The 15,608-nt window shown below is 36.3% G+C and overlaps 1 protein-coding gene across 2 annotated transcripts in view; it reads left to right on the forward strand.

Annotated features, from left to right (window-relative positions):
• Nucleotides 1–15,608, forward strand: part of LOC121727179 (microtubule-actin cross-linking factor 1) — a 204,574-nt gene that overhangs the window by 49,538 nt on the left and 139,428 nt on the right. The window contains exon 1 of one of the 2 annotated variants that reach the window (XM_042114938.1): nt 10,640–10,711. The exons of the other annotated variant lie outside the window; for it this stretch is intronic. The gene's annotated coding sequence lies outside the window, so the exon portion shown is untranslated. Of the gene's footprint in view, nt 1–10,639; nt 10,712–15,608 lie in introns of those variants that run through there. 2 annotated transcript variants of the gene reach the window in all.

Consider the following 15,608-nt stretch of genomic DNA (forward strand, 5'->3'; position numbering starts at 1 on the left):
TCGGAGGTTTTGGGTTCGATTCCCGCGTTGGAAACATGTTATTTCCAAGTTTGGTTAGGACAATGCAGGCTGATCACCTGATTGTCTGACAAGTAAGATGATCCATGCGTCGGATGGGCATGTAAAAAGTCGGTCCTGCGCCTGATCTCTCGCCAGCCGTGTCGGTCGTCCGTCCCACTGGGTTATGAGAGTAAAGGGATAGAGAGTGCTCTTGTGTACTGCGCACATACTTGGGCACTATAAAATTACTCCTGCGTAGCTGGCCTGGTTTCAATGAAACCGGCCACCGTCACCGAAACCGGTGTGGGAGCTATTATTATTATTATCTTATCCTGAATCCATTATTGCATTATTGGAACTGGATTAAAAAAATCGTATGTTCTGCAGTTTGTATTGTATTTATTATTCATACATCACGCTATTGGGTAAGTTATTGTAAGTCACGTCGTAAGGCCTTATAAGTAGTTGTTGAGTGATTCTTTGAGCTACCAGTTGTAGCACCATAATAGGTGACAAATAAGTAACAAGCTCCAATTTGTCATCCAAATATTTTTGACGCTGATTTATCACTCATCGGCAGACTAATCACAGTGCTCTACGAAACATGTTTCTGACCGGGAAAAAGGTGTTCGTCTACTATGTAGCTTGTCGTCACTATTTGAAAGTAATTTTTCAATTTTGATTAATTAAATGACTATTGACTGGTTAGTTACCAGTTGGCTAAAATTTACTCCATAAATACATAAATGATCACCAGATATTAATAACAATCTTTGTATTAGGCAAATATTTCGCAACATCTCCTTAATAGGTCTGGGTTTACGAACTGCACCGTCCCACGTGAATCCAAAATACCTGGGCAAATTGGCATTGATTGCTAAAGTCCTTATAGGTGAATGAATCACCCGCACATACTAGCAGATATTCAAAAGGCTGTATTGTCAACTATTGACGTATGCCTCGATGACATCAGCCGAGAATCAAACCTACGTTGTATCCAGTGTCGCCTTCGCCGCAGCCTACACTACACGAAATGTTACGATATTAAGGGCACGTCGCCGAGTGACGCAAGCCCTAACTTATGGTCCTTACGAAAACCCTTATCTCCCCCGACTGAATTTATGAATGCTAATTTTCTGCGTTTCGATTTGTTTCTACAATGTATTGACTATTTATAAATGGAATTTATGACTTGTTTGGCCTGAAGGCTGAAGGCAATTTCGGCAAGAAATTTCTCGCCAAACTGAACTTCCTATATCCTGAAGAATTAAAATCATTTTTTTTTTTAAATATATATTATACAGGGTGTAACAAAAATAAGTGATAATACTTTAGGGTGTGTATGTGTTCTTTGTAGAGAGTTCACTGTGAAAGTAGCAGCGCTGAAAGACCAAAAATTTTTTTCACTTTTGTATAGGAAAACTCGTGACGCTCGGGCCCTTGCCCATACAAAAGTGAAAATAAAATTTCGTCTTTCAGAGCTGCTACTTTCACAGTGAACTCTCTACAAGGAACACGTACACACCCTAAAATATTATCACTTATTTTTGTTACACACTGTATATATTAAACCCATTTGGAGATCTATCAGGCCACGAGAATACTATCCAGTAAAAGTTATGCTTAGCAACAAGCTCGAACTGAAATACCATAAAGCTCACATCACGTCAATAAATCACAACATATCTTAATAGAGATGGAGAATCGAATAAGGTTTGTGATGGAGAGGACTGGCTTAGATCACTGGTCGCCTACTCGCGAGCCCACACCGCGCTAAATATAGTGTTCCCGTTGACAACATTCCTGAGGTGTTATTGATATTTGATACGCAGATAACATTTTGTCGACGGATATTATGTTAGATCAGATCAAATAAAAAACTAAGAAATGGTTAAGCCACAACACTGCGTTGCGGCGTCGCATCTTAAAAATATACTTGCAAAAGTTGATGCGACGACACCGCGTCGCATCAACTTTTGTTATAAACTGAGACGCATTTACGCGCTTACGCACACGTGCTTTAAAGTACGCTACTTCGTGGTATCCTCCGTACATTGGTCGATTGGCCGTGCAAATAGCGTTGGCATGTCTTTGCGGGGTAAATGTCTTTGTAGATCATAATTTGCAGCTCTGAGGTGGTTAGTCAAGAAAATGTATTTAACACTCACTCATCCGTCATCACTCATCAAGTCATCACTTACTGACATGGCGCTTGCAATGTCTTATGTCGAATTCCATACATTTAAGATTTCAATTTTGGCAATCGACATTCTTAATGCAACTGAGTAAACCTTGCGTAGCTCTATTACTGCCAAAACTTATACATGCATTTCAATCAACAACAGCTGCATTCATTGTTTAGAAACTTGCTACTCCTGTTGTGGTATTCCATTAATACGGCTCGCAATTCTGTAAGCAAACGCGGCTGTTGTAACAAAAAGCTATTAAGCATAGCAAACGGGAAACGGTGCCTATTTCTGATGCTCCGACTTCTGCTTCTCAGTCAATGGTCGCTAACCTTTGAAATGTTATCATCTTATGAAGATGAATTATTGTTAATTACTTATTAATATAGTTAAGCCCAGAAAAATTATAATCCCGATATATAATAATTCTTCGGCTATTGAATGGTTTATTTCTATTAACATACTCGTAGTTATGGTTTATCTTGTCAGTGCCTGGAAACACATCAAAGCAAGCAAAGCAAGAAAAAAAATCTTAACAAGTTTATTTTCTAGTACCTTCTCACTTCATTACAGGGATAAAGATTAAATATACAGGGTGTAACAATAACAAGTGATAATAATTTAGGGTGTGTACGTGTTCCCTGTAGAGAGTTCACTGTGAAAGTAGCAGCGCTGAAAGACCAAAAATTTTTTTCACTTTTGTATGAGGAAACTCGTGACGCTCGGGCCATTGCCCATACAAAAGTGAAAAAAAATTTTGGTCTTTCAGCGCTGCTACTTTCACAGTGAAATCTCTACAGGGAACACGTACACACCCTAAAGTATTATCACTTGTTTTTGTTACACCCTGTATAACGTTACGCCATACCTACCTCAGCTACCTAAGCCTGTGCGTGTTGCGTGTCGTAAAAGCATCGGTCCTGCTAATAGAAAGTGGCATTGAACTGTTTAAAAGTTTTCGTGAACAAAGCATTATTAAACTTAATTCCTTTTTTTAATGTTTTCACAATGGTACTTTGATACAAGTCTTAAAACTTAAACATTGATTTGCACATACGCGTTACTTTGCCACGTTACGGTTAAACCAATCAATAACAGTTAATTGCTTTCTTTCATTCATGAATAAACAAATACCAGTAGTTTTTTGAGCAAAGATGATGAGTCAAGAATCATTATGGAATTTTAATATAGAGCAGTCTGTAATTACAGTGTAATAGAGAACGAGACGTGATCAACAATCATCATCGCATAAAAACTTCCGACCGGCGAGTGTAAAGGTGGTTCCGGGTTTGGTTCTCAGAAGTGGTATAGAGATCGCTCGTGACCAAATACTGTTATTTTGGGACATTCCGAAAATAAGTGCATTACACAAATCTTCTAATCCATTAATGGTCTTGGGACTTTGGTATAAAAGTATTGGAACTTATGTACGCACTCTGAATTGTGTTAAATCACGAGTGTAAGTGAATGTTCGAACTAAATAGGGTGTCACTGACAATCATTAACCAGCATTGTGTAATTCTTAAAAAAAAATAAGTTTTTTAAGAATTTGAGGTTGTTAATTGGGAAATTTTGGTAGAAATAAAAGGTAGGGCAGAAATAACGGAAAAATTAAGAGGACTTTATTATGTATCACGCAAGATTTTCAATCCAATCTATATCATAACTAGCTGTTGCCCGCGACTTCGTCCGCGTGGACTTCAGTTTATGCGATGCGCGCTATGTCAACAAAATTGGTGTCAAAAGCTTTTATAAAAAAACCCTGGTCAATCAGTAAATAATTAAATCAATACAGCTGTGCAGTGTGCACACAATAAGTATTTCATTTTTTTATATTAAACTTTATATTTTATGCCAAATTTTAAAGCTTATTTAGCCCCCCAATTACAAAACTTTACCCATAAACTATTTATCATTGATAGGTTTAAAGTTACTTTACTGCACAGATAAAGTACTTAATTATTTGATACCGTAGAATAGATATAACAATCGAAAAAATCGAAACTTAAATGTAAGATGATACCACGTCTTATAGAAAGACTTTTGAGCAAGCGTCAGCGTGATGAAGAAGACGCACGGCGCCATCTATTATGAATTTTTGGAACTAACTTAATTTGAACAAATTTACGCATTTTCACCCCCTTACAACCCTTTTTTTCAGTAAAAAAGTAGCCTATGTCCTTTCTCAGGCTTTAGACTATCTGTATACAAAATTTCATTACAATCGGTTCGGTAGTTTTGGCGTTTGGCGTGAAATCGAGACTGACGGACAGACAGACAGACAGAGATACTTTCGCATTTATAATATTAGTATAGATTATGTGCACACTGCACAGCTGGTTTTGGGTATTTTGATTAATTAAGGGCCGCGCTACACCGGAATGGCAGCGGCGAGGCAAGCACTTTCAGCGCTGCCATTCCGGTGTAGCGCGGCCCTTAGTGGGGTACCACTTACCAGGGATTTAAAAAGGTTTTTAAATTTGACACAAATTTTGTTGACACCGCGCGCTATAAACTAAAGTTCACGCGGACGAAGTCGCGGGCAACAGCTAGTTATGAATAAAAACAATAAAAGTAGGTATGATTAGTTCTGTTACAATAATGAAGTAAAAAATAAAACGCCATCTGTTTTCATATACTAGAATTAAAATGTTGATTGCATTGATATGTTTTCTGGATGGAATATAGGCCAACACGGTACACTCGAACTCCTTTATTTTAGAGCGCCTTCTGTTGTCAACTTGTCACATATATTAGAAATTCAGTAGAAGTGATAATATTATTAAACATAATATTCTAACGTATTAAAAACTATAAACAAAAACATAAATAATTAATAAGTATGATTAGTTCTATGTTACAATGAAGTAAAAAATAAAACGCCATCTGTTGAATCGTATTAGAACTAAAATGTTCATTGCATCGATATATTTCTGGATTTTTTATAATATTATAAGTACATAAAATATATTTAAGATTTTTGAAATATTATTTTAATACACATCCAAGACCCAGGAACATTGAAAACTTTTTGTTCCGCCTGCGGGACTTGAACCCAGGACCCCCGGGATGAGCGCTGGCCACGCGCAATGCGAATTAATTTTCATCGATATTTTCATGGAAATAAGATATTTTCCCACATCAAAATGTAGCCTATGTCCTTTCTCAGACTCTTGAATAACTGTGTACAAAATTTCATTGCAATCGGTTCAGTAGTTTTGGCGTGAAAGCGAGACAGACAGACAGACAGAGATACTTTCGCATTTATAATATTAGTCTGGATAATTAAGATAATATTTTAAATCATACTAAACAACGTATAAAATCTATCTCAAATATTTTATTTTAAGATGAAGGACTTATAGCAAAATTTTCCATAATCCTGCTAAAGTAAAATGCTGATCTCGAGATCAGTTTATGACGGTTGTGAAATGCGAAGTTAGTGGGAAAGTGCGCCAGTTATCATATGCTAATGAGATTGATTTATATTCCAGCCCCGTTTGATTTGTGCAACACAGAAGTGGAGCTTAACTCGCAGTTTAGTTGCGTTTACTGTGTATCTTAAGATTTTATGGTTTTCTTAAAGAGGTTGCAATATTTTCAAGACTTGTAGAAGGTTGGAAATAGTGGTTTATGTCTTATGTTAATTAGACATAAATAACTGTTTGTTTTGAACACATAATAATATATTATCATCCGCTAAAACCTCACCACTAGGCACAACCTCCATACTTATGAGGACTGAGGAGCTCCTTCGATTTCGTTCTCCTTTGCTTAGTATAAATCGTGCGGTTTTGTCCTAATTTTTAAGTGCCTTCTGGCAAATGGTTTTAGGAATCATCAGATGGGCAGCTTATATTCTCGTTAACACGTCTTTTTTCTGAATCTTCCTTAACCCTCTTTTTTAGAAGATTTAAGAGTAAAGCAAAAAATGAGTCAATAAGGGGCGATGCAATAAGCGATGATGCAATAAATCCCAGTTTCAGCGCTCGCCGGTCACTCTAAATCAATAAAATAACTGCTGTTATTACAAGTGACAACTCGTTAGTGGTCAAATGGCACTGATTTAGTAAGGCAATGAACGCTTATTGAGGTTGACATTGTCCTACACTTGCTGCAGTCTTGAAAGGGAGCTAACAGTCTAATCAATTAAGATCAAGTGGTTCTGACTTACTTCTTTCCCTCTATAACATTAATTAAGTTTTGAATGTTCAAGACTAGATTTATTTGATTGGGGTGTATTTGTCTTCAATTTTATTTGATTTTCAATCAACGTTTTACTTTGTAGGTTTTGGATATGAGATGCGTGGAAACATCGCTCAGAGTCGCGTAAAAACATCGCTCAGAGTCTAAAGATGGTTATTACAAATTAAAAAAAAAAACCGATCAGATCTGTCAGTCAAGTTTTGATGGAGGATATTTTATAACGGTCGTACACAACGGAAGGTTTTTTGTTTCATAATTCCTATAAAAATCGAAAGGGACTGGTATCCTTGAAGGTTTCGAGATTATACTTAAAATACGCTTTAACATGAATTTGGAACGATGATGTCATGGTTAGATTTAACAACCTAACCATGCATTATTACGTCATGATCTATTTTTATGTTAAGTTAAAATTTTGCTTAAGTTTTTTCTATTCCTTCTGCTTCTTTCAATTCTAAGCTAATTCGTATTCTAGTATTTCGTAAGGTCCAGAAAGCAACTAAACTAATTCGTTACCTTCACTTCGCTGCCCTTTATGTATCAGATTGAGATTTATTGGAATACATGTGTCACGCGCCATTGATATCACACGAAGGTTCGCCAGCGAAGGCTTTATACGCGGATGACGTAATTATTTATTTATTTTATCTTACATGGGGCACGAGCGAGCGCCGCAGGATGTGGTCTGTGGACTCATTATATTTTCAAATGAAGTTGCGTCAAGAAAACGCCTTCGTGTTTGCGGCGCGCTTGTAGGCAATAATGATCTACGTCCACACAGATAATACAGGAGTTTGTATGCTGATGCATGTGTTAGTCGCAACTTGCAGAGCTACTAGATCCTAAGTTTTTGCGACAAATTCTTTTGTAGGTTTATTAATATTCAATGCGTAATACCTGGAACTATATTTATACTCTTAGCAATAATAACTTGTTATTCTATGTCTACAACCGCATCAATTATTTTATAACAGTATCCATTAAGGTGTTTTTTTAATATATTTGGCGGAAGACTATTAACATTAACGTGATTATAGTTATAATTGACTTTGAATTACTTTAATTGATATTTCATTCATAGTACTTATTTATTTCGCTTAGTCGAGGTAGGCCTTCGGCTTAGTAATTATTATTTTAATTAATTTATCGATTGCAAATGTACTTGGAGCAATCAGCAGCCATTCGTCATTATAGACTCAGACTCTGCTTTTAAAATTATTATGTTGTTCACGAAGGCTTCAGTGCTACAATAACTTGCATTCCTGCAAAAACAAAATCATTAGGTAAGTATATTAGACAATTTATTTGATGCTTCTGTTAACGTGGGCACTTTTTGCGACACTTTTAACAAAGTAACTTACGAGAGCTGTATAGTGTAAAACCAGGGGTCACCAAATGGCGGACCGCGGTCCGCGTCCGGACCGCCGCCGATGCGGACTGCGGACCAAGCATTTTCAAAGATTATAACTTCGTTAAAAATAAATTTCGGTCTCGATGAACATCTCCAGGATTAAATTCCAATAGCTTGCACCAATTTCACTCCTAACATCAGAGAGATAATTAGCTACAAAAATTTGACACTTTTTTCATTGATTTGTAAACATTGTATAACAAATTTTTTTATGTGTGGACTGCGAAGGTCATTTTATTTCTTAAAATGGACCCCGAGCGAAACTAATTGGTGACCCCTGGTGTAGACTATGACTAAAGTGTGTCTCATATCTGGTCCCGGTTACAACACGCGATAAGCAGTAGGTGATCGCAGTGACTAACGCGCGTAGGCCGTTCTAATTACTGCAGCCTATTCAGCCCACTAATTGTGTAACATTAGGCCCTAAACACTTGCTCGGTGATATTACTCAAACTTAAGAAATATTCGTTTTTAACATTCCTAAGCGTTCACGTATTCGTGCTCTTTTTTAAATTCCTGTATCGTTCATGCGTATTTTGGTTATTGAAATTGTTAATTTGTTCTTTTGTTTTGATGGCAGTTGAAGATGCAGTAAAATGAGGTTTTATATTTGCTTTGTGAGTGCCCATCGTTGTCATAAGCACTTGTAAACGGAATGATTTAAATAGTATTATGTAAATCGTTATCGATTATGGTCGTATAATGAATGCACTCCGCTAAGGCGTTCTGCGCTCGCGTCAGATTTTCCTTCCGGCAAGTTGACTAGAATTTAATAAGGCCTGCATGGCTTCAATGCTGCATTTAGTCGTTAATTTAAAACGAGATCTCCATATACAATGGTTGCATTGGTTGTGGATTCTGGGTCGCGTGGTTTTACCATATCCAGTTCTGCAAGGGAATCGGCCATATACGCGCCGTTGTCAATAATAGCTTTATTATTGAAATTAGCTCCGATGAGGTTAACTACTACCATACTATTCATAATTAATGGCTTATGTCTAAACATGTTTAGTAGTTGAACAAAATTATCGTCATCACTAAGGCCAGGTAGACATTGTAATTACTAATTACTGATTTTAATCATGAGTCTGTCTTGGTACTTTGGTATCATTGTAAGTTTAAGTTTAGTTGAGTTCTTCAAAGCTTATGTAGCATTAAAATTTCTTTTATTTAGACTTAAACTTGCCATTTAGCTAGGTTTTATATAAATATAAAATTAAAAATGTCCACAATGAAAGTGAAAATATTATTTATTCCAAATATAATAAGCTTTCTAACAGTGTAATTAAATTTTTATGTAAATAGTAATGGTATGCAGATTCTAATTTCTATTACCTCTCATATAATATGCTCATTGCTTGTGCAACAATTTCGCTTTTATGGTAGATAGTAGACTTAAAAGTGAGCAGTTTAGGGACAAGTAGGTTTACTGCCTTAGCTACAATTTTAGATTGCTACTTATCAAATCAAATCATTTATTTGCAGAATAAGTTGGTGGTTGTTTGTGTTCAACTTACTGTTGTTGCAGTTGGTATGATCAACTGCAGAAATCGTTGTTTTGAAGAAAATGAACAAGAAGAAGTCCAATATTTTAATAACTCTTTAAGACCCGAGTTGTAACTTATTACTGATCTCACATTTTTATACCTGTGGTAGACGAATGTTGTCAAAAATATTCATTCACTTTTATTTCTTGGATAATTACAAGTTTAAAATAAATTCCAGGTAATATCTAGAAATATTAAGTGTGTCATTACGGCCATAAAACATTATTTGTGAAGTTGTTTGTGTCCAACTGATTCAGAGTCAATTCTGAGTTCATCGAAAAGTATGACATCATGACCGCTCGTGTACCTACTCGACTTAAAAGGAAAAAGAACTTTTGACGACCTACATAAAATTTCTAGGACTCAACCTCAGTCCTTGGCCTGGAATCATATATATCTGCTGGGTTAAATATATTTTTCCTTAAACAAACGTTACTAGAAATAGAAAATGTCTAACATAATACAGTAGTAAATAACAGTGAAGTATAAATCAAAAACAAAAAAATTAAAATAGAAATAAGTTTGGAAAATTAAATATTATCAGAACTATCACATGCGTGATGAGCGGAACAGCCTTGAAAGTAATCGCATCGGAGATGGTAACAATAATATTATCAGTCAATCAAATTTTCAAAACTAATTAAGCTGCAATTCCTTTTCATACCTTGATGAGCAGTGACCCCTTTATTTTGGATTGTGATTTAATTATTACTAGAATTAGAAGTTATTTAAAAAGCACTCCTATATTTTGTTTCTTTATTTCACAGAAAGCTTGTTAATCTACCTACCTAATATCTACTGACTGTGTAGGCGGTTGAAATTCATATTTTCAAAATCTTGTTTATCCTTTTAGGTAAATTTTGTTTGTTATCAGTCGCGTGATTGAAATCTTCGTCTCTCTTCTACGGCATTTCATTGAAATGAATGCGAATGTGTATTTTCAGTGGAGACTTTTATTACTTTTAGTTGCTAGTCATTCTTTATCTGATAAGATCAATTATATCATTTCGTATTCGAAAATGATTAAAAGCAACGTCCCAGACATTTCGCAACACTCGTCTAACTAACTAACTAGCTCGTCGTCCTTATGATAATGTAGACCAAAAATTATTAAAACACTTTTACCGCCTACAAAATTTGAGTCACTTGCGTTCATTCAAGCCTCCGCAGTCCGCATATCACTCAACACTCACACGCGCGTATCGCACGCACACACGCGCACCTCGCCCGTTCACAGCGCGCGTGGCCGTGTGGCGTGCCGTCGGACTCCGCCAGCTTCAGTTGGCCGGTGTGCGGCGTCGCGATCCGTGGTATGCGCAGTTCGTTCACGAAATATTCCCGTGTATCTATCGAGTACAGACGTAAGTGCGGTGACAGTGCACAGTGTTTGTTTACCACCCTGGAGGCTTCGGATTACGCGTCCGACGGCGCACGTACCGACAGCGGGACGTTTCGAGTAACGGTTCCACTGCTTTTGAGGTTACAACCGTTCGCGGTCTCGTTTTTCAACCGAACCGATTGTTGTATGTTTATCAATTTTATATAATGCCTGCGAATGTCACGTCGAGGCAGTGTTAATTCGCACATACTCGAGGATACTGTAGTGTCGGCTCCCTGATGTAGGTTACGGTCAACGTTCCTGACTCGCGGGGTTAGTTAAAGACATCAACGAAAGCGCGCGAGCTTTAACTGTTTACCATTATAAACGCAATAATATTTTTCATTTTTCATAATTTATAGTTTCTGTTGCGATGTAACACTTTAGAACCGTAATCTAAGTAGGTATATTATAAATGAAATAGTATAATGTGATAATAATTAAGTATATAATTATTAACTTAATTACAACTTCATATTGATTTGACCTCATATTCGTAATTAGTTAAAATGTTAACGAATTAATAATAATTAAATGAATACTGAACGCTAAAACTAAAGAGTGATCAGGCAACCAAGTTAGTGATACCACAAGTTTAATCGCTATTGACTTTAAATCTAGTTTGGATTTAGGCGTCTTAGATTAATTATTGGTCTCCGTCGTCTCCGCGCGCTACGACCGCGGGGACCAATCATTAATCTAAGTTAGGCATATTGAATACATTTAACGTACATATTCAGTAAAAGTCTGGTTTTCCCATCCGGTTCTATGACAATACATATAAAGTCTGACCTTGGCTTGTCAGACACCAAATAACCACAGCCAATTAAAAGAAAAAATATATTTACATTTGAGTGTAGTTTTTACACCTCGTGTGATTATAGACAGACATATTGATTATAATATTTTTATTACACACAACATAATTTGATAAAAAACACAATATTTTCCTTCTTGATTTCGTTGAGAAAGTTTATCACTTCTTAGTTCTACCTTCTGGAATAATCCATGTTGTCTTCATGGGAATTCTCTTTTAATGTTGAGTGTTGACAATAAATAGAAGACCTGCATTTTAATTTCAAGTGGTAGCTAATCAGTAAATTTTATAATATCAGGAGTTTGGAGTGTTGAATTTCTTAACAATTGCTGATGATGTACTTGGTCTTAGCGTTTCAGTTAGTTTGCGGTAGTCTGTCAACGTATTATCACCTTTTTGCAAATATTAGTCATATTGTACTATTATATCATCGCCACAAATATACTCTTCCATACGAATGCTGTTTGCTTCAATATAATTGACAGCAACTTGATAATAATGAAATATCGCGTATGATAGCCCTGCTGCTCTCGAAAATATACTTGTTCTTAGGTATTAACTAAGTTATTAGAAAAGAGTTTTAGCATCTAATACAAAAAGATGAAGCCCTCGTTTTGTCTATTTAAAGAAAGTTATGAACCAGGAAACACTGTTAATATTAAATCCGTATTGGATCGAAATAATCTAAAACTGTGATAATGAAATAGATAGTAGAGGATCAGCTTGACCAAAATAAGTGGATGCACCGGCAACGATGACTTATCACTGACGTGAAGTGATAAAAGTATCGTAAATGATTAAATGACTGATAACAAAATGTCATGGTAATTTCAGTTGCACCATGCAACCAGAGTGCAACTACAAGCATAGACTGAGAAATTTAATGTTAGTGCTAGAAAAGAATAAGGAAGTTCAATTCAGAAATTTTAGGGCTAGGAAAGAGAGGAGGTACAATTATTAAATTTCACATAAATAGACAGACATAAGCTAAGCATCATCAAAATCAAGACGAAAAATAAAACATGAATAACATTAGAAACAAACTCGTTCGTAAAAGATTCACGGACAAAGCCGATTCTAAGTCTCAACTATCAAGGTACATTTTTGGGTCTTTGAACCCGTGACCTTGGGAGATACAGGTAAAAATTTGGCAACATTCGTTTTTTAACGGCAAGCTTAGCCGGGGCGCCGTATCTCGTAAACGATAATAAAATACGACCAACTGCGAAACAGAAACGAAAACATGTCGTTTCAACTTTGAGAAAAATAAATATTTTAAAATTAAGTGGGATAGTAAATATTTAAAGTAAAAGATCCGAAAAAGGAGACAGACATCTTCAGATATAATAAAGGTTTTCCAAGGTTCTATTTTCAAGAGGCAGTTTGAATGTGAAATGTATTATGTCACTTGTTCGTTGCATTCTCCTGAGGATCAGCTTACCGACGGCAACGATCTTTAAGCCTTCTCAGCTATCATATCATGTTATGTTGGCAGTTGGTCCGTTGCCTTCTGTAAATATTACTTTCTCTGTACCTGACAGCTCGTAATCTAATACATGCACTAGCTGCTTATTTTACGTCCATCAAAGCAAATTATAGGGGATTCCTCTGACTTCTAATAAACCTACATGATGCATAGCGCATAGACAGATAGACTATAGGTTACTTGAAGTATCAACTCAGTGAAATTTATGCTGAATCCAACCTTCAGGTGCTAGGTCATGACCGGACCACCTCAACGATTCTGAATGTGAACGGTAACTCATACTGTTTATGTTTAAAACATTATTTTGTGCACAACTTTGTGTTTTTGTAACTCTATATGAAGCAAATAAAATGAAACGAGCTAATAAACTTTTATGGAACTGAAACTTTAAACAATCAAATCTGATAGCAGTTTAAAGGTATGACCTCATTTTCTAATTTATCTTGAATGTTTTGTACACGTAATAATTCATTTTTATAAACTTTATTATTTTATGTTTTTTAAATCATGCACAGAAAATAGAAAAGGTAAAATACTGAAGAAAATTTTTATTTGGTACTCAGTAGGTAAAACGATCAATACCAAATACAGTAGAAGATATTTTTTGCAAGAAGATATTCATATTTTATCTTTTAAGATACTTACTCAATAAGTAGTATTTACTCAATATTTTTAACAGTGATCTATTGCAGAATGCAAATGTAACATGCATGTAGGCGAAGTGGGTGGGCAAAACTTTTCTTTAATAATGTCAATGGCAAAATACACGAAATATTAAAAGTATCCATTACGAAATTCCTATACCTACGCTCTGACTAAGAAAAAATGACGAAATAAGGAATCGAGAGAATCCTGATTCCTGACTAACTTAAAGTAACTCATATTATGTATTGAGTCAAACAAATTTTAAGTTATACAATCTTTAACACCTCTACACACTGAGAGTAACACATAATTTTTTCTAAGGTAGCGCGGGCCGGGAGTCGGGACTAACTACTGACAAGCATAACTTACATGTCAACAATAAGTAAATAGAATACGGAACGGGAGTAGCGTCGATAAGATCGCTGACATCAATAAAGTTGTTTATTATTAGAACTTTCATTGCTCAGAGCGCTGCATGCCGGTGATCTACGGCCCAGGTCGCTCAGGTGAAAGGCGACGGACCAGGAAAATGAGAAAATATTTCCCGGCTTGAAATACTGGCGATTACGAGTTATGACTGTTCGCCGCGTTACGACTCATTGTAAACTCCGTACAAAGTTACTCCGCGGTTTCTAAAGCGGTTTCGCAGTTCGAGCTTAAATTAACAACGATCATACCATAGGAAATAGTAAATTCTGCTGCGTTATTGCTTGAGGTCTTAGGCCCGGTATACATTGAGCGTTTTGAGCGCGCGCTTTGCTAACGCGCGTTTCGTGAACCCCGGATTCTATTGAAGCGAAGTACACACGCAAGCGCGCGTACGCGCGTTTAGTGCGCGCTTGCGTGTGCACGCTTCAATAGAATCCGGGGTTCTCGAAACGCGCGTTAGCAAAGCGCGCGCTTCAAAACGCCCAATGTGTACCAGCTCTTAAAGACGAAGCCTTAATCACTTTCAGCACAATGTTACTTTTTTTAAACGTACTTCGGGCTGTCAGCGCGGCCGTTAAAAGGGGACGCGAAAATTTGGTCACTGGATTACAGAAATTCCTTGCTATTTTTATGCCCGCTGAAAATATGTGAGCACAAAATTAATGTAATACATGAGAATACCATAAAGTAGGCTACATTTGAACAATGAACGTTGTAGTGTTTTTGTTTACTCTCTACGATAATGAAAGGGGATTAAGATAGTTTTGTCTTGTCGTGGCTAAGTGGCGTAACAACATATTTCCCACCTCAAATTATGTTCCGTGTGTGGGGCAGCCCACCTCAAAACACCACAACATCTGAACAAATAAAAAGTCTCGAAAACGATTTTAGGTGTTGATTTTTGAAATAAATCTACTTACATACCTTGTGTCAGAAGCAGTACTATGCCGTAAAAATACGTTTTTAAGTATTTAAGTCTGCAAATAATACTAAAAGTTGACGCATTAATAGGCGGGCGTTGACTCGAGGTTCTAGTTCTACACCTTATCATGAGAACACGGTTATTTGATATCCTATGACTAGAACAAATTATCAAGTTTTATAGTAAGTGTCCTGTTCAAGTAAGATTAGAAATAAATAATGCTAACGCGCAGTTACAGGCGTCAAAGGTTCTGCTTACGTCGTCTAACATCTTTTGAAAACATGTTTTATCACCCATTTGATGATTGATTGTTAACATACTGAAACAGAATAATGGCGTCGCACGGAAACTTGTTTTTGGTTATGCTGGTCTTACACACTTTAATGCCTGATTGTGCCTCGCATATCTGATGATTGCCGAATTTTATAGCGAGAGCAATAGCGTAAATGAATATATTTGGTGCGTGTAATCGAAAACATGTAGAAATTTCGGCCAGTTCGATTTCAGAGCGAATCGAATGGTCCAGCACGTCACGGGCCTAACTATTCCGTTACACGCGTTCGTATCTGACATCGATTGCT

This window comes from Aricia agestis, chromosome 1 (assembly GCF_905147365.1).
Source record: "Aricia agestis chromosome 1, ilAriAges1.1, whole genome shotgun sequence".
Taxonomy (NCBI): Eukaryota; Metazoa; Arthropoda; class Insecta; order Lepidoptera; family Lycaenidae; genus Aricia; species Aricia agestis.